At 46.0% G+C, this 20195-nt stretch overlaps 1 protein-coding gene across 11 annotated transcripts in view; it reads left to right on the forward strand.

The window, feature by feature from the left end:
• The first annotated feature begins 1332 nt into the window (after positions 1-1332).
• The window catches only part of CYSTM1 (cysteine rich transmembrane module containing 1), a 76877-nt gene continuing 58014 nt past the window's right edge, over positions 1333-20195 (forward strand). Inside the window, exons 1-5 of one of the 11 annotated variants that reach the window (XR_004184007.1) lie at positions 1333-1961; positions 4625-4762; positions 4941-5123; positions 5899-6004; positions 10015-12566. The gene's annotated coding sequence lies outside the window, so the exon portion shown is untranslated. The other 10 variants (XR_004184008.1, XR_004184009.1, XR_002522755.2 and 7 more) reach the window with 10 other exon arrangements.

The raw sequence follows: 20195 nt of genomic DNA on the forward strand, positions 1-20195 counted from the left end.
GTATGGGAAACCTCTTGTGACCCTCCTGTCGTCCTTTTGGCCCACCTTTTATTCGGCTATCACTGTGGCAACCAGCTTGGAGCAGGTGAAAGCACCGAGGCTCAGCTGCTCCACACAGCTCTGCTCTTGCCTTCTGCCAGGGCTTCTCTCTGGACTCCAGTACTGCAAACTGGATGTCTGAGGACGTTAACCCCTTGGGGGTAACCCTGGGCCTTTGGCGGCTGGGGTTGGTGGCTATGTGATTTCTTCTCTGACACTCAGTGGATAACTAGGAGGTGCACTCTACGCTGCTCCTCATCACATCCCAGCTGGGTCAAGCCCCAGCTGCCCACAGTGGTGACCAGCTCTGTAACACACCATGGCTTTCCCTTGTTCCTACTTCATTCTCCCCAGTTCCCTATTCCTGCTCCCTGGGATCATGTCCTGAACTAACTTGCAAGCATGCTCTTTCTCTACTTTCTCTACCTATAAGGAGGTAGCAGGGATACAGAAGAGCCCAGGTTACATTAGAACAATATATGAAACTTATAGACTAGTAGGAGGGACCAATACAAATAAAACAAAATTTAAATAACTACAGGTAAAGAGATGGACTTTTCAACAAATGGTGTTGGAATAATTGAATATCCATATGGAATGCAATGCATCTCAATCCTTACTTCATACCATACTCAAAATAAATCAAAGTACTATTTTAAAAAAACAAAAACTATAAAACTTCTGGAAGAAAGAAGAAATTCTGCCGGGCGCGGTGGCACCTGTAATCCCAGCACTTTGGGAGGCCGAGGTGGGTGGATCACGAGGTCAGCAGTTCGAGACCAGCCTGACCAACATGGTGAAACCCCGTCTCTACTAAAAATACAAAAATAATTAACTGGGCATGGTGGCAGGCACCTGTAATCCCAGCGACTTGGGAGGCTGAGGCAGGAGAATCATTTGAAACTGGAAGGCAGAGGTTGCCGTGAGCTGAGATTGCGCCACTGCACTCTAGCCTGGGCAATAAGAGCAAAACTCCGTCTCAAAAAAAAAAAGAAAGAAAGAAAGAAGAAATTATTCATGACCGTGGGGTAGGCAGAGATCATAGAAAGAACTTACTATAAAAGGGGGAAAAAGACACCATTAAAAAGATAAATAGGTAAGTCATACACTAGGAGAAGGTTTTGTAATACATATTTTTGACAAAAGATTTCTATTTGGAACATATAAAGAAATCTTACAATTCAATAATAAGACCCCAACCAAAATAAAATATGGGCAAAAAAATTTAACAAATACCTCAAAAAGAAGATATACAAACATCCAATAAACACACATGAAAAGTTGCTCAACATCATTAGCCATTAGGGAAATGTAAATTAAAATCACAATGAGATAACATCATACACTCATTAGAATGGCTAAACTTTAAGAGATTGGTAATAACAAGTGTTGATGACGAAGTGAAACAACTGGAACTCTCATATATTGCTGGCAGGAGTGTGAACTGGAACAATCACTTGGAAAAAAGTTTGATGGTGTCTTATAAAGTTAAACATACACTTACCAATGCCCAGCAATCTGCATTGTAGGTATGGTTTGGATGTGATTTGTCTGTGTCAAAACTCATGCTGAAGTTTGCTTGCCAGTTCTGTCCACTGGGGAGGTAGGGCCTAGTGGGAGGTACTTGGATCATAGGGGTGAATCCTTTATGAATAGGTTGGTACTGTTGTCCTAGTAGAGTGTTGTTTTTGTTGTTGTTGTTCTCAAGAGACTAGATCAATTCTTAAGAAATGTATCAAGGAATGTATTAGTTCCTAAGCAAGGGGTTTTAATAAAGCAAGGTTTCTCCTCCTGTTTGATCTCTCTTTGCATACGTCTGCTTCCCCTTTAACCTTTTCTGCCATGTTTTGACCCAGCACAAAAACCCTCGCCAGAAGCCAAGCAAATGCTGCTGCCACCTGAACTTCCCTGTCTGCAGAACTGTAAGCTGCATCTCTTTATAAATTATCCATCTCACGTATTCTGTTACAACACCAAATGGACTAAGACAAGTATTTATCCAAAGGAAATAAAAATGTATGTCTGCACAAAGATTAGTACATGAAAATGTCAGAGCAGCTTTATTCATAATAGCCAAAAACTGGAAATAGCCCAAGTATCCATCAACAGGTGAACAGGTAAATTGTGGTATATTCATACAATGGCTTACTACTCAGTAATAAAAAGGAACAAAGTAGTGATAAGTGCTACAACATGAATAAAACTTGAAAACTTTATACTGAGTGAAAGATGCCAGATGGAAGCATACATAGCATATTATTACATTTAAATGAAGTTCTAGAACAAACAAAACTATTTTGATTGGCTGGCCTTGAAAAGGTGACATTTGAGCAAGATCTGGATGTCAAGAGGGAGCCAGCTATGGCAAGATTGACGGGGAGCAATACAGGCAAACAGCACTACAGGAACAAAGGACCAGAATCAGGAAAGAGCTTGGTGAGCTTGGGAACAGTCAGCAGGCCACAGTGACTGGGTGAAGTGGGTGGGGAGAGAATGGTGGGGGACAGGGTGGAGAGGTGGATGGGAGCCAGATCATGCCGAGCCTTAACAGCCCTGATAAAGTTTTGGAATTTGATATGAATAAAATGCAAATCCCTCATAGTTTCGTGGGGCAGAAACACATAAGCAAATAAAGGCAATTCAGGGTCATGGGTGATACATTTGGGGAGTGTACAGGGAAAGAGAAGTAGTAGGCGATTTTACCTAGGGACATCTGAGAAGGCTTCCCAGAGGAGGTGACATTTCGGCTGAAACTGGAAGAGTAGTAGAAGAGGAGAAAGGTCATCCTGGTGGAGGGTACTGTGCCTACAGAAGCCCAGAGACATGTAGCCTCAGGGAACAGAGACCTCAGCATAATATAAGCCTAGTTGGAGTTTTCTCAACTAGGAGAGCGAGTGGCAGATCTGAGGCTGAAGAGAGAGGCTTTGAATGCGTTGTCAGACTTGATCCTGTAGGGAATGGGAAACCCCTGCAGAATTTATAGTCAGGAAGTATCAGGGCCAGGTTGACACTTCAGATCAAGACCTCCAGATTGGCAGGCAGAGAGCAAGGCCACTGGTTCTAGTGTGAGACAATGGGGGACTGGGCCTGGGACTGAGCAGGGGCAGACGGGGCAGGGAGTAGAGCCAAACTCTGCCAAGCGGTGACTGGGACTCTCCCGGTTGAGGCAAAGTTCTCTGAGCTTGAGGCCCCAGAGGGCCATAAATACTAACTTTCATGTGCATCTGCTCCCTTGGAGGGCTTGTCACACCTGAAGGCTCCTAGGCCCTGGCTCCCAAGGATTCAAAAGCAGTGGGTCTAGGATGAAGCCCAGGAATCTGCATAATAAAAAGTGACACTCTCCACTCTGATGCAGGTGGACTCCATACCTACCAGGCTGCCAGTGTGGCTGGGGAGGGGAGGGGGCAGGACAAGCACACACTCATCTGAACTGAAGCAGCTCAGAGAATCAAAGGTAGCATCTAAAATTAGGACCTGGATGCAATGGGAGCAAAGGTAGTGTGTGTCTCCATTGCTGCAGCTAAAGAATTGCGATAGAGTGGCCCTGGTCATCATGCAGAAAAATGACTCCTGATCACCAGTCCAAGGAGCCACAGAAATAGGAGATGGGGCCACAACCGGAACATAGATTGCCACAGAAGAACATAACTGTACCTTCTCCTAGGGTGCAGACAGGGAGGCAGGAAGGGGATTACTGGGGGCTGCAGTAAACTAGAGAACAAGCTCTGTGCAAAGGAAGCCTCTCTTACCATTCAGCATCTCACCTAATTAACCCTCACAACAGCTCTATGTGGTGGGTCCTATTATTATTCCCATTTTATAGATGGGGAAACTGAGACTCAAAAAGGTTGAGTATGTAGTGCTAGGTCCCAAGGTGAGGACATAGGGGAACCATGGCTGGAACAGAGGCCTCCGGACACTCCGAATCATAGCATTGCCCTGTGTCCCCTTCGGTGGGAAAAGTCACTTCATCTCTTAATCTTAAATGATCTTCCAAGCAACAGGAGGGGAGAGGAGGAGTATAAGCTTTCTTTGTCCTATCTTTTTCAGAAGGTATCTTACTCCTTCCTGTGTGTGTCTTCCAAAGATACAGTATCAGGACCTAGAGAGGCTGAGATTTAGAGCCTCATGGTGCAAACTGAATTGTAGGGTCCTAGCCAGGAGTACTTGCTTGGATCTCTAAGAAACTCACAACAGTGCCACATGCCTCAGCTTTATCCAAGCAACAGAAGGAGGTGGTGGAGGTGGTGGCAGCAGCAGCAGCAGCAGCAGTGGCAGCAAATCTGTCCCCAGTGCACTACAGTACTGTTTTGCTATGATGAAATACACATGGCATATGGCTACAAAGTTACTATCTTGAGAGTGGATAGAAATGGGATTTTTCATGTGCCAGATTTCACTTCCCTTTCTGAAACAATTCTTGTAGTAAACAGAGGTTTTCTGATCTTGCTAAGACCAAGAGGGTGGGAATTCCTTTACACTTTTAAAGTAAGACTATTGTCTTGTAGAGTTTCAGTCTGTTGATGGTGCAAATGTTTTTTAAACATGGATGCTATTCTGTGTTCCTCCCTCTTTCCTTCCAAAGGCCACGACAGGAAGAGAAGCTGCCAACACCAGATGACCAACTCCTTTCCAGTTACAGACCACCCCGGTGATGAGACCTCCATATGTTGTCTGGTGGCCACAGTTCCTCGGCAAATGAGTGGGGAAAAGGAAAGTTTTGGTGAGTGTGGGAGGCCACAGGGTGGAGGCGGCCAGGAAGGACCAGAAAGCACATAGGATGTGACTTTAAGGAGGAGAATTATTTTGAACCATGTCTTGTGTGCTGACAGCATAATGATCATTATTAGGGCCTCAGATGTAACATGAAGCCTGCCCTGAAGTTAAATTTTCCTTTTCAGAGAAGCATGGCCTGTCAGTCCAGCATCAGATGGTTCCATGCCGACCTCCTCCATGGCTGGGGGTTGGAGTGCCCCAGCTGCTGCCTCCCTGGTAGCTTTCATTAAAGGACTTTGCTTTTTTGGTAAATAAGGGCCCCATTTTTCTACCTTAGTCTTTGAAAATCAACCTGAGAAACACTTTGTGTAAGTACCACAGATATATTTGCAGTTTTCTACCCACATTTAGTTTCTGGGTTTTTTTTGTTGTTTTTTGTTGTTGTTTGCTTGTTTTTTGAGAGAGTTGCCCAGGCTGGAGTGCAGCGGCATGATCTTGGCTCACCGCAGCCTCCACCTCCCAGGTTCAAGTGATTCTCCTGCCTCAGCCTCCTGAATAGCTGGCATTACAGTTGTGCACCATGTCCAGCTAATTTTTTGTATTTTCAGTAGAGACGGGGTTTCACCATGTTGCCCAGGCTGGTCTTGAACTCCTGACCTCAAATGATCCACTGCTTTGGCCTCCCAAAGTGCTAGGATTACAGGCATGACCCACTGTGCCCGGCTGGCCAGCTAGTTTCAAGGTTGCTATCTGGAATCCTACCTCCCCAGGCACCCTCCTGGTCACAGCATGATCTCTAACAGAGGGGCAGATCTGTGGCCTGAGTTGTGCCCAGACAAATTTGGTTTGGCTTTCACAGTATTTTGAAATTGGTTTTCATGTCAAAATCCTGTTTGCTGGCTTCTCTTGAAAAATCAGAAAACTTGGCCACATTGAGTTACATTCCTGAGTGTCAAGTGGCTGGGTCTGAATGAGTAGTGCTCCCTTTGCACAGAGCGTGTTATCTGATATGCCACAGTCCCTACCACTTTCCACCATCCCCCGCATCCACACCCCAAGAGAAGATATGAACTAAAAAGCAGATATAGATATAGGTGCTCCAGTCTTGACCCTACCACTCATTTCCTGTGGCTGCTTGAGCAGGTGTCTACATCTCTTAGGAAGAACAGAATAATGAGATGATGGATGCAGAGCACTGGCAGAATGCCTAGCATAGAAGAATCTGAGGATTCGCCATGCATGCTTCCTGGTATGTAGTACTAGTTCTTGTCAATGACACAGAGACTTGAAGACTGTATATAAATGGACACACCTACTAGAATGTAAGCTTCATATACAAAAGGATTTTTAAAAATCTGTTTTGCTTATTTCTACATCCCCAGGGCCTAGTGCAGTCCCTGGCACATGGTAGGCCATAGGCCCTCAGTAAATGTGTTGAATGAATATGTGGATTTAATATTTCCCTGACTTCTTACTCTTCTTATGTCATGTGCTAAGTCATCGGTCCATTTTAAAAATATAAATGCAAATAGACTTATAAACTGATTATTTCTAATTTATATGTGTTGAATTTATTTTCCTAATAACTGAAAAAATTAAAAAGCAGGAGGATGCTTCATAGTTGACAGAACTTCATTGCCATAGTCATTTGAGTCGCAGCCTGGGAGAAAAACGTATTCTTCTTCTAGGTTGATTTTCTAAGATCACTATCAGAAGGCCAGGCTACTTCAGGAATCAGTGCTTCAAATCAAAATTAAAAACACATGCATTTATGTGATACCTCTTGAGAACGCAAGTTGCCGTACAAACACATTTAAAGCATTAAGTGCTCCCTGACGCCCTTTCCTCAGAAGCAGTACTTCCAGAAAGGAGACTGCATTTAGGTAAAACCAATGGCAGCTTCTATACGATGTCAACATGGCTCAACCTCTGAGTGCCAGAATTTGCTTCTCATTAGATACAACTTTTCTGGAAATACAAGAGAAGGTAAGTTGATTTCCAAGTGAATTCAAGCCTATTGGAGTATTATATTACAGAACCTTTCAATAGGAGGAGCTTTCAGGAGCTTTCAGGAGGCTTGTGGTTTCAGTATTGGTGGCCTGTAGGGGTCAGTTGTGTTTTTTGTTTGCTCAGCATCCATTCCTCCTACTTCCGGTAACTAAGCTTGAATTTTCCTTGGGAAGCCGTTCTTCCACACTTTCAACTGTGGGATTTGGAGGAGGCTGAGTTCACCCCCAGCTCCAGAAGAGAACACGGAACCAGCCAAAGTGTTACATCCCCTGGCCACGGCCACACATTCAAGAGAAACGCCACACATTCAAGAGGTGACTCACACCTGTAATCCCACCACTTTGGGAGGCCAAGGCAGGTGGATCACTTGAGGTCAGGAGTTCAAGTCTAGCCTGGCTAACATGGTGAAACCCTGTCTTTACTAAAAATACAAAAAAATTAGCCGGGCGTGCTGGCGTACACCTGTAATCCCAGCTACTTGGGAGACTGAGGCAGGAGAATTGCTTGAACCCGGGAGGCAGAGGTTGCAGCGAACCAATATCATGCCACTGCACTCCAGCCTGGGTTACAGAACGTGACTCTGTCTCAAATAAATAAATAAATAAATAAAAATTTAAAAAATAAAAACTAAGCTCCATTCTAGAGCTTTTCTTAGTATTATTAGGAAAGAGAAAGCCTTTTGTCTGCTGAGACTTTTCATGGTGAGAATGAAATTCTGACACCATCAGAGGGATTATCTGAGAATGAAGACATGCAAAGAAAAGAGCTGAGAAAGAGAGAAAGAGGGGAGAATCCTGGTGACGGTGTTTGAAAGCCTGGATCCAGCTATACCTGAAAATCAGATTCATCCCTGAATTTTTGGCTTCATAAGCCAATACATTATCTCTCTCTCTTTCTTTAAGCTGATTTGAATAGTGCTTCAGAACTTGCAGTGGAGAAATTCCTGACTAGCTAATTGGAATTTGAAAACATAGATCAGACAAAGAAGAGCCAGAAGGGCCAGGTGCAGTGGTTCATGCCTGTAATCCCAGCACTTTGAGAGGCTGAGGTGGGTAAATCACTTGAGCCCAGGAGTTCAAGACAAGTCTGGGCAACATGGTGAAACCTGTCTCTACAAAAAAACAAAAAAAACAAAAAAAACCACCACACACACACACACAAATTAGCTGGGCATGGTGGTGTGCACTTGTAGTCCCAGCTACTTGGGGGAGCAGAAATTGAAATGAACCAGAGGCCAAGTCTTAGTGAACTTCTCCAATGCTTTAAATCTCTCTGTACTTGACTGAGGAAGAATTCTGATAGTATTTGCGATCGAACTTGGGAGCTCCACAATTATATTGTTCAATTGGTGCAGTAGACTTTCATTCGATAGGGTTTCTGAGGGCCTGTGCATGCCATGTACCAGCAAGTGGACAGGCTTTCTCATTTTCAGGAGGGGCTGCTTCTAGTCCCTGGTCAGCCCTTCTTCACCCTTTGGGGCTACACCATTGCCTTCTGACCCAGCCTGAATACAGCTGCCAAGTGATTCTTCCCAGACACTGCATTCCATTCTCATTTCCCACTTCAAGGAACTTCAGTGGTTCCCTAAGTTTTCATATTGAATCTATTCTCATCTGCTCAGTCTTTAATACTAATACTAATAGTAAACTAATACTAATAATAAAAACTAAGTTTAAGGCATTTACAATGGGCCGGGCACCATGCTTACATTCCATAGGTTTCTTAGTTCATCTTCAAAATGACACTATAAAGCAGATAGCAATCTTATTCCTATATTTTTTGGACGAGGAAACCAATGCATAGAGAGATTAAGTAACTCACTCAAAGTCACATGGTCAATATGTGGTGATGGAGTCCAAATGCAATCCTGTCCCTCTGGATCCAGACTCCATGATCCTCCCAGAAGATTCTACTGTCTCAAAAGCTCTCCCACAGTCAGCTCCATCTCTATCTTATTTCCCACAACTCCCCAATTTCCACAGTTCAGTTAGGCTGGTCTTACAGCTATGCCCACTATTATCTAATTTCATTGTCTTTGCTTTTTTTGTTTAATCATGCATCCATTCATTCAACAAAGCATGGCTGATCTTACACTATGCTGATAATTTCATTATTATCTTTGCTCATTCATTCATTCATTCATCTAGCCAGTAAACATTTACTGAACCCCTGCCCCACGTGCTCAGATCACTGCCCTGACCCAGAATGTTTTCTTCACCTACCACCTCTCCAAATCCTATCTTTTTTGTTTTTGTTTTGTTTTTTTGTTTTGTTTTGTTTTGTTTTTCTGTGATGGAGTCTCGCTCTGTTGCCCAGGCTGGAGTGCAGTGGCACAATCTTGGCTCACTGCAACCTCTGCCTCCTGGGTTCCAGCGATTCTTCTGCCTCAGCCTCCTGAGCAGCTGGGATTACAGGCATGCGCCATAATGCCCAACTAATTTTTGTACTTTTAGTAGAGATGGAGTTTCACCATGTTGGCTAGGCTGGTCTCAAACTCCTGACCTCAAGTGATCCACCCGCCTCGGCCTTCCAAAGTGCTGGGATTACAGGCGTGAGCCACCGTGCCTGGCCAATCCTGCCTATCTTTCAAGGCTCTGCTCCAAACCCTTCCTTTCATGTATCCCACCTTAGCCAATGCAGCTAGCATGGCCCCTCTTTCCATGAACGCTGCGGGCACGGAAGGACATGACATAGTTTATTCAATTTCACAGCAGCCTGGCAAGGTCTCACACTGTCTTATCTTCCCATCGGAAATCGGATGCCTGACCAAGCCAGGGCACATACTCCTTCTGTATCCATCAGCCTTGAGAGTACATGAGGCATCCAAGAAACATTCTTTCATCCAATTGTTCAGAGAACAAGTGTTCTTGTCCTCTGGTTTAAATACAATGGTTTAAAAAATGGCCCTTTACAAAACATTATGAATCTGGGTTCTCTTTCTTTGCCCTGGAATTCACCTAAAGTTTATGATAGTCTTGTGAGGTAGATATTATCATCTCTATTTTACAGATTAGGCAGAGACTCAAAAAAGGTGAGTAACTTGGCCAAGTTCACAAAATGGATAAATCTCAGAACACAGGCTCCCAATCACTGCACCATGTTGCCTCCACATTGCCTCCACAGTCCTTGGACAGTTCTCCCGAATGAACAAATACTGAAAATTCATTGTAACTTCTGTGACTAATGGACTTTCACAGCAAATATGCTTGGCCAGGACCTTGTACCCTGACATTTTTCTTTTATTTCCAGGAATGGAAACCCACACTGCTGTTGTGAAGAAACCTGATGAAACTCCAGCAACTTCTACAACTGGCCTGCTGCTTAGTCCTGGGACCTGAGGTCAAAATCATAGAAAAGAGCCATGGGAGATGCATTCCTTGGCCTCATCTCTGTTCTTGAATGCTGTCAGCAACACTCTTCAAGTTTTTACCCACATGTTAACACTTTCCTCAGTGTGGATATGGAGGTGGGGGTGAGGAATGTTCTATTTTTCCTTCGATGGTTATGCCCTCACCCTACCAACTCAGTAAAAGGGGAGTAGTGGTCAGGGACCTTACTGAGAATGTGTCCTAGCATCTTTTCTCCCCCAGCACAGCCTCCATATGACCCAGCTACCATGACAAGCTCGCCTCCCTTCTAAGGGAATTACCCCTACCTTCCACTTCATCCTCACCTTGCCCTGCCCAGATTAGAGGCACAGAGGCATGTACCACAGGCCTGAAAAACCATCCAGCCAAAAAGCCTGACTGTCTTGATGAATCCTATCAAGGTGTAGTTATGGACATGCCTATTTCTGCTCTTCCCTCTGCATTAGTTCTCTGCAAAGGGTGGCTCTTGCCCTCGGATGGTCCAAAGATAGTTTGGGGTGCGCATGGATGACCTTCACTCTTTAGAGGTGAACAGACAATACTGCTCTTCTCCAACAGCCTCTGAAGGACACCAACTACTGCCTGTTTCTGAGATGTTTGCTGCCCCAGAGTCTCCCACCTGCTTCTTCCTCCCTCTCCGTCCTCCCTTTTGTAGACTCTCAGCCTCCCTTCTCTTAATGCTCTTTGCACCCTTTCCTGGGTCTCTATTTACCCTGCCTTCCCTTTCAGCAACCCCTTCCCAAACCACTGCCGACTTCTTTCTTTCCAATCCCTCCTCCCTTCCCAGCACTTTCACCTTCCATTGAATCCCTCAAGTCTCATTCTGGCCCAACTCCTCCCCTCACCCTCTATCCCTGCCCTTCTCAGATCTGCCAAACACCTCAGGCCTGGCTGCCTCTGTCCTGTTCCCAGCAAACCTCCTGACCATGCTTCTGTGCTCCTTGGGACCCGGGCTCACATTTTCAATCTCTTCTCTCCTATTAGTACAGTTCTGTCTAGAGCCATGATTCTTCTCTACCTTTCACAGCTGTCTTCTTTCCCACTTATATACATTTATTTTTTTAAGTATGGAAATAAAAAAGTGCCACTTAAATACAATGATTAAGTCATAATAAACAGTACAAGTTGTACTTGAATGTGAGACATACCACCCATACACGTTTGATCTTCGAGGACCACATCGCAATCAATCTGCCCATGGCCCATTGCCTGACACTAAAAGATACTTACAAGAAGTTGATTATAAACTAATTTCTTGGTCTAAGATCCTACACTCTGAAAGGGAAGGTTTCAATATATATGAAACCTTCTTGGCAGTGCAGGGATGAGGAGAGTAAAACTGAGATGAAAGTCAGCAAGTAGTGAAGGTGTGAAATAGGCAGTGACTCTCACACTGAGACCTCCTGGGGATGTTAAATTTTCATTTCGAAGCTGATGGTCTATCTGGGAAGCCTAGAGAGTAACAAAGGTTGTAGGCATATCATTATATTAGAGTGGTGCAAAAGTAATTGCTGTTTTTGCCATTAAAAAAAAAAAAAGCAAAAACCACAATTACTTTTGCACCAACCTAATAGCAAGCAAGGGGAGGAATCTGGAGAGAAAATCAATTTCTAAAATAAGAAATAAAAATTTGTTTGCAAGTAGGACTTGCAAGCTCGTTCTAGGGCTTGCTCTGGGAGCTTTTCGGTAACTTCTCTTCCTGTTGGAATAGAAGAAGGAAACCTTCAGGACAGAAGGTTCTGTCCCCCTTCCCCCTCCTATTGTGAATGAAGTCTCATTACACTCTAAAGTACTGGCAGGACTACTTGTTGCAAGGATTATGGGGAAAAGTAGCCAGAGAGCAATCCAGTTATCAGCCTCAGCCCCATTCCTCTGAGGTACAGCTCGGGAAGTAAGCCTCCAAACCAAGATGGGTCTGGACCAACAAGACACGAGGAGGCAGCAGCCCACAGCCAACCCCTCACGCCACGCACTGAGCAGGGTCCCACATGGACGCTGGTCTTGCCTCCCAGACGCCTGAACTAGCGGAGTTGGAGTGTCGGGTGGAGTCTCGGAGAACCTATCCAACCTGAGGGGGACGCCTGGGGGAGTTCCAAGTATCCATATCAGCTGGGAGGCCCGCTTGGGAAGCCACGGAGCAACCTCACGTCCCGGTGGCGCCGACTGCAGCACAGCGCTTCCGGCGGCACTTGGAGGCTGAGCAGTTGGAGGCGGGGCTCGTGCTGTGACGCCCGCCTCGCCTCGCCCCGCCCCGCGCGCGTTGCCAGGGTGATCAGGTGATTCCCGGTTCGCGGCACTGGGGGCGGCCGTGACGTCAGGCGCCGGGCTGCTCCTCACTCGCTCCGAGACAGGTGCGGCGAGTCTACTGCGGGCTGGTCCCGGCTCTTCAGGTCCAGACCCGACCGTTATCCAGTCGGTTCGTGGAGAGGAGAGGTGAGGTGTGGCGAACCTGGCCCGACCCAGCTGGGACCAGGGCGGGGATCAGGCGCGGACAGGGCGCGTCCCGGGATGTGCGCGTACCCGGGCTCCCGGGAGAGCGCCCTGAGAACTGGCTGGCACCCAGGCGGGCCGGTTTCAGGCAGGGGTTCGCGCAGCCCCTGGGGAGGGGCAGGGAGGCAGGGAAACGGCTGCCGCCAGCTGGATCCCTCCTGGCGCCCCGCAGCTACTCTGAGGCTCCTGGTCGCCGCGCCGCGCGTCCAGGCGGTGGACTCACAGGGGCTCCGCGTCGCTGCGGTTCTAGTCTCACGAGGAGTCGGCGGGCTCGGAGCGGGGCTTGCCACACCCCGTCCCGGGGGACGTCCGCAGGAGGCTTCTGGATTTTCTTGCCTTGGGCTGCGATTTCTGAAGCGCTGCTCTGCATGTTCCGAGCTGGGCCAGCCGGGGGCAGGGGGCCGGTCGCGAGTCCCGCGGGTGGGAGCGGAGCGGAAGTAACTAGTGACTGGAAGTAACTAGGGGACGCGAAGCCGGCCCTCGGAGGCCGGGGTGTTCAGAGAAGGCGTTGCGGGGGAAAGGAATCCCGGCTGCTGTTGAGAGCCGTGGATTGGGATCTGAGCCGACCTGTTGGAGGAAGTGAAATCTGAGCGGGGTCCTGACGGGTGGGAACTAATCTCCCGGTAGCAGTGGAGGTTGCAGCGGGGAGAGAAGGAGGGGAGGACCCCTGGGGAAGGAGACCATGAGGAAAAACGATTTGGGGACTAACTGGACCGTCTGCTGGGCTGTTTTAGGGGGAGAAAAACTTTGGAGAATTAGGTTAGGGAGGGTTAGGAAAGCACCCTTGAGTGCCCAGCTGAGAGGCACTGTGTGCTGTGGGGAGCCATTGAAACGTTGGCTAGATTGGGGTAGGGGGAACACTGAGGAAGTTGGTGTGAGGGCAACACTGAGGAAGTTGGTGTGACATTCTGGCAGAAAGGTGACAACACTCTTCTCTGATGGGATGCCTCGAACCCTGCTTATGAAATACTTGTAACCGACAAGGGTAGGGGCTCAGGCAGCCAGGTGCCTTCTTCATCCGTTGTTGGCAGATCTTTGAAAATTTAACAAAAAATAATTGTACATATTTATAGATTTATACAATATGATACATGTAAACTTTGTGGGGTAATCATGTTAGCAGATTTTTTTTTTTTTTTCTTTTCTGAATTCCTTCTTATGAAAGGACCCACCCAAGGGCAGCTCATTTTCGAGTATCTCATTTGACTGGATTTAATGACTGGTTGAGAGCTATGCCCCCCTCAGTATGCAGGGAGGTTATAGCGTCCACAACACTTTGCCCTTCAGAGGTTTCAGAGTGTCTTACAAACACCTCTTATACCTACGTGAAATCCAAACCCCAAATGACTGGTAAGAGATTTAATAGGGGGAAGTTATTAAAGGAGAACCAGCATTGAAAACATTCATATGGGGCACTGGGTGAGCTGAAAGGAGTCCCATACTATTTATTAATTGTAGATCAAAGATCTCTAGTCCTGGCCGGGCGCGGTGGCTCACGCCTGTAATCCCAGCACCTTGGGAGGCCAAAGCGGGCGGATCACGAGGTCAGGAGATCGAGACCATCCTGACTAACACGGTGAAACCCCGTCTCTACTAAAAATACAAAAAATAAGCCGGGCGTGGTGGTGGGCGCCTGTAGTGCCAGCTACACAGGAGGCTGAGGCAGGAGAATGGCGTGAACCCGGGAGGCAGAGCGGGCAGTGAGCCGAGACTGCGCCACTGCACTCCAGCCTGGGCGACAGAGCGAGACTCTGTCTCAAAAAAAAAAAAAAAAAAAAAAATCTCTAGTCCTTTCCTACCAGCTTTGAGTTTCTCAGTGTAAGGCTGCCTGTTAGCCATTTTGTCTTAATTTCATGAGCAACAGGAAAAATATATTTTGGTTATATGAAAAAGAATGCTTTAGTAATTTATGATTTTTCCCAGCCCTGAAATTTATTGGTGCTATGACCAAAAAAATACACAGCTGTCTATTTTATTTTATTTATTTGTTTATTTTTGAGACAGAGTCTTGCTCTGTCGCCCAGGCTGGAGTGCAGTGTTGAGATCTCGGCTCACTGCAACCTTTGCCTCCTGGGTTCAAGAACTGTCTATTTTATATTGAAATTTACCAGCGTCTGTTTTCTAGGAGGTAGTGAAATTTATTTTGTATTTCTTTGACTCCAGAAAACAGAATTGTACCTCCAGGGATCCTGTACAGTAAAAGGCAGGTTTGGAAATTGTGAAGGAAGATGGCCGCAGCTGGTTTGTGCGTAAATATAGAAACCAGTGCAGCACTCAAAGGAGGACAAATCCAGGTTGAGACCTGGGGAAACGGGACTTCCAATCAGATCAGTGAAGTCATTCTCTGTAAAAGAAGCCCCGAAGTGTGTAAAAGGCCAGAGTAGTTTTCTCTCCCTGTGTTCCTGCTGAGTGGTAGAGATTATGATAGTGATTTTTAAGGGGCTTTGCAGGAGCGTGTAATATTAAGAATCGCTGGAAATCAGATGTCTTGACCACATTAAAAAATTTAGAAAAGTAACTATTTTCCAGATCTCTTTGATAATATTTGAGGTGACCAACTAATTGTGGTTCCTTTGGAAAGAAACGGTCCACCCCCTCCTTTCCCAAACAAAATAACTATGTGCTGTCAGGGCAGTTAAGAAGGCCAAAAGTTTTTGGAAATTTTCCGCTTTCATTCACCCCTGCCACCCCCGTAAGTTTTCCCATTGGTAGAGAACTTAAGACTTTACTGTCAGGAAACAAATGTTAGTGTGTTTCCCTAAATACAAGCTATAATAAACAACAGGGCTGGGCTTTAACAGAAACGCTCTTTCTTAAGGGGAACTGGGCTGAGGTGAAAGGCAGGGCTGGGATATGGGCTGGAGCATTTTGAGCTCACCTTTAGTCAACTAAGGCCTTGATCAGGGCACTCCTTTCTTGGCACAGAAACTTTCTTTGACCTTGAATGCGGGTCAGTACCTCCTCACAGAGGTACCGAGGAGAATTAATGAGAGGCTTATATGAAATTTGAGCTCCTCCAAGGCAGAATATTTTACTTCTTGGATGAATGGTATATTTTGAGATGTGATAAAAGTTTTTTTTTTTTTTTTTTTTTGAGACGGAGTCTCGCTCTGTCGCCCAGGCTAGAGTGCAGTGGCCGGATCTCAGCTCACTGCAAGCTCCGCCTCCCGGGTTTACGCCATTCTCCTGCCTCAGCCTCCCGAGTAGCTGGGACTACTCCCGGCTAGTTTTTTGTATTTTTTAGTAGAGACGGGGTTTCACCGGGTTAGCCAGGATGGTCTCGATCTCCTGACCTCGTGATCCGCCCGTCTCGGCCCCCCAAAGTGCTGGGATTACAGGCTTGAGCCACCGCGCCCGGCCAAAAGTTTTTTAAAAGAGTTTGAAGTTCTAAATTTTTGGGAAAGCCTTATTCAAGGCCTTCCTTTTTTTTTTTTTTTTTTTTTTTTTCCAGAAACAGGGCTTGCTGTGTTGCCCAGGTTGGTCTGTAACTCCTGGGTTCAAGTGATCCTCCCACCTCAACCCTGTGAGTAGCTGGGACTACAGGCGACCATGCCTGGCTATCTAAGGCCTTTTTGCGTGTTTGGTTTTTTAAATTTTTTTGAGACAGAGTCTGGCTCTGTTGCCTGGGCTGGAGTGCAGTGGTGTGATCTCAGCTCACTGCAACCTCTGCCTCCTGGGCTCAAGCCATCCTCCTGCCTCAGTCTTCTGAGTAGCTGGGACTACAGGCCTGCACCACCACACCTAGCTAATTTTTTGTGTGTTTTTGTAGAGTTGGAGCTTTGCCATATTGCCCAGGCTTACCTCCAACTCCTGGGCTCAAGCGATCTGCCTGCCTCAGCCTCCCAAAGCGCTGGGATTATAGGCATAAGCCACCATGCCTGGCCTTTTTGCTGGCTTTGTTTTTTTGTTTTTTTGTTTTGTTTTGTTTTTCCTGGGGCTTTATGGGCTTGGCTACTAATCAGCCTGTAATCAAGATCTGAGGCCCGGCGTGGTAATCCTAGCACTTTGGGATGCTGAGGCAAGAGGATCGCTTGAGCCCAGGAGTTCAAGACCAGCCTGAACAACACAAGGAGACCCCCATTGCTACAAAAAAAATTTTAAAAATTAGCTGGGCATGTGGTATGTGCCTGTAATCCTAGCTACTCAGGAGGCTAAGGCAGGAGGATCACTGGAGCCCAGGAGTTTGAGGCTGCAATGAACTATGGTCACGCCACCACACTCTAGCCTGGAAGACAGAATGAGACCTTGTCGCTTAAAAAAAAAAAATAGCCGGGCACAGTGGCCCACACCTGTAATCTCAGCACTTTGAGAGGCCGAGGTGGGTGGATTGCTTGAGGCCAGGAGTTCGAGACCAGCCTGGCCAACATGGTGAAACCCTGTTTCTACTAAAATTACAAAAACTAGCTGGGCGTGGTAGCGTACGCCTATAATCCCAGCTAAGTCGGGAGGCTGAGGCACAAGAATTGCTTGAACCCAGGAGGCAGAGGTTGCAATGAGCCAAGATCGTGCCACTGCACTCCAGCCTGGGAGACAGAGGGAGACTCTGTCTCAAAAATAAAAGTAGAAATCTGGAAGCCTGAGGCTAACTAAATTCCTGTTTGTATTTCATATATAAATAGTAAAGCTCAGATTGTTCACTCTCTTTTTTTTCTCTCTTTTCTTTTTCTTTTTTTTTTTTCTTTTGAGACAGAGTCTTGCTCTGTCTCCCAGGCCGGAGTGCAATGGCACGATCTCAGCTCACTGCAACCTCTGCCTCACAGGTTCAAACGATTCTCGTGCCTCAGCCTCCCGAGTAGCTGGGACTATAGGCGTGCACTACCACACCCAGCTAATTTTTTGTATTTTTAGTAGAGACGGGGTTTCACCATGTTGGCCAGGCTGGTCTTGAACTCCTGACCTCAGGTGATCCATCCGCCTCAGCCTCCCAAAGTGCTGGGATTACAGATGTGAGTCACCGCGCCCAGCCTCATTCTTTTTCCTTTTATTCTCTGTTAAACTGGTCTTGTTTTTTTTTTTTTTTTGGAGTGCCTGGAGTAAATCAGTAACACAGAAGGCTGTGGGACTGTTAGCCTTTGACCCAGCATCCTTTTTAACAGCAAGAGTATTATCAGAAAGTGTCACAGCCCTCAGAGGAGTTAGTTATTAAGCCGGTCAGAGATGAAAGGGAGTAATATTGCTCACTAAATTGGATGAGGAGTGAAATAGTCATCTTTTAAAATTTCCCTCACCTGTGTCAGGCCGCCGGTCCTGTCGCTCAATGTAGTAGGATTCAAGTGTTTGCTGATGTGCCCAGGGACACTACGTACTGAACTACAACATCCATCTTTTAGACTTCTGACATTTGTTGGCCAGGTCAGGCTCTCTCTCATGAGGGAAATTCTGACAGAAAAGGCTTTCTGTTTTCTGTAGGCTTAGCTGAGTGCCATGTTTCAGGCTTCCAAGCTCCTCAGGCTTGGCCAAGGCTACTAATTGGCTTGGCTATAAAATGGGAGTCAGCAATTAAACAGCAGCAGTATAAAGCAAGGGAATTGAACACAAGTTGACCCTCCCACTTTACAACCAAAAAGGTTCACACCACTTTGGGCACTACACAAAGGAATCTTCAAAAGGAAGTGAGCTTGGAATGATTCCTTTGTAGCTTTTAGGAGATGTATGCGGAATATTATTATTGATTTAGGCCTCAAAGCCAGATCTTGGAAACTGGATAGGTCCTCACATCTAAAGCAAAGGAGACAAATGATTTGAATCCATTCTCTGTGGGCAGCAAGCTTGTGGTATGACTTTGCCAAAAACAACAGATGATTTATATTTTTCTGAACTCTTTTCATTAAATGGTTTAAGGGAGAATATTGATGGTCATGGTGGGAGGAGGGTTTGATCTACCTGATTTACTCACTGAAGAGTAAATGCCTTATTCAGAGGTGCCTGTCACTAGTTTCCTGATTATTTGTGCTAAAGAATTATTAGCCAGTCTCAAGAGCATTGGCTCAGAAAACATCATAACTGAAAACTATCTAGGCATGCTGCTTATTCAGAGAAAAGTAGGGATGGGAAACAGTTGAACTACAAAGACATTTGGGGAGAGGAAGACCTGGGAAATGGTGCTAGACTTCTGCCACATTAAACGTTTAATGCTGCATGCAGTACTTTACCGGTCAGTTTCAGTTTCAGAATCTTGGGCAGAATCAGTTGGGGAGAAAGTGTGTGAAGAGAGGGACATTTGTAAGAATGTGCCTGTTCCGTGAGCCCTTATTGTTAAGTCAAATACTTAGTGCTTTCCTGCTGCCACTAACTTCCTGGACACTCCAGATTTTACCCTTCCGCCTCTTCCCCACTAACAGCCTTCCCTCCCCAACACCACCCTCTCTAAGGCCAGTCTAATCTTTGATTACAGTTTCTGCACCCTTCTGGCTCTGCTAACTTTGTTGAATTTTTGGTGACCTTTAATGTCTGGTGGTGGCTATGTGAGAAACTAATGAGGAATAATTGTATTTATTTACTGATTATTATTTTGATTTAGAGACAGTCTGCCAGCCTAGAGTGCATGGCATGATCATAGCTCAGTGCAGGCTCAAACTCCTGGGCTCAAACGATCTTCCCACCTCAGTCTCCTGAATAGCTAGGACTACAGGCACGTGCCACTGTGCCTGGTTAATTTTTTATTTTTATTTTATAGAAATGGGAGTCTCACTATGTTGCCCAGGCTGGTCTCGAACTCCTGAGCTCAAGCAATACTGCTGCATGAGCTGCTGCACCTGCAAGAGCCACGGGGGCCACTGCCACTGCAACATAGCAGGACCCCGTCTGTATTTTTTGCTATGCTGACTAGGTCTTGCTATGTTGACTAGGCTGTTCTCAAAGTCCTAGCCTGAAGGGATCCTCCTGCCTCAGCTTCCCAAAGTGTGTGACATCACCTTCGGCCAGGTAGTTGTATTTAAAGGGAGGGTCTTGAAAGTGGAAACCCTAGTGTTTTTCACACTTCATTTTTGTTCCTCTACATGATTTTTGTCATATCTTTATGTCATCTGTACTGTTGTTTAACATTTTTCTTAAAGTTGACCCATTTTTTAAAATCTTAAAATTTGTTTAAAAGGGAAACAATATCATTGCCTTAAACTGATAGCTACTATATCACCTGTCACAAATAGAAGGTATAAACTATTGAAGTTGTTTGTCCATGTTCCCCAAGTTGCACATATCCCACTTGGGGCAATACGGCCTTTACCCAAAGATATGACTCACTAATAGTGAGTTTTTCAGGCAGCAGTAGATGGGTGGTAGGATGGTTTGGAATAGGCAGGCCCTCAGAGAGGGCCCCTTCAATCCTGTCTTTCTCCTAAAACTTGTGTAGCTCTATGATACTAGGAAGGCCACAGAATGAAGAATCTAGGAGGTAACAAGAGGTAAATGCAATATGAAACCACTGATGTTTTGATCTGAAGTTTGCCAAAAAAAGGTCTGAGTGGTGGTGAGGCTGGATACTATGTTAAATTCTAGGCCCTCTGCCAGGGGTGTGGCTTCATTGATGCTGTGTTACATTGTTCTTTCTGTGCCAGTGTGCTCTTAGAAAAC

The sequence above is a fragment of the Papio anubis genome, chromosome 5, assembly GCF_008728515.1.
Source record: "Papio anubis isolate 15944 chromosome 5, Panubis1.0, whole genome shotgun sequence".
NCBI lineage: Eukaryota > Metazoa > Chordata > Mammalia > Primates > Cercopithecidae > Papio > Papio anubis.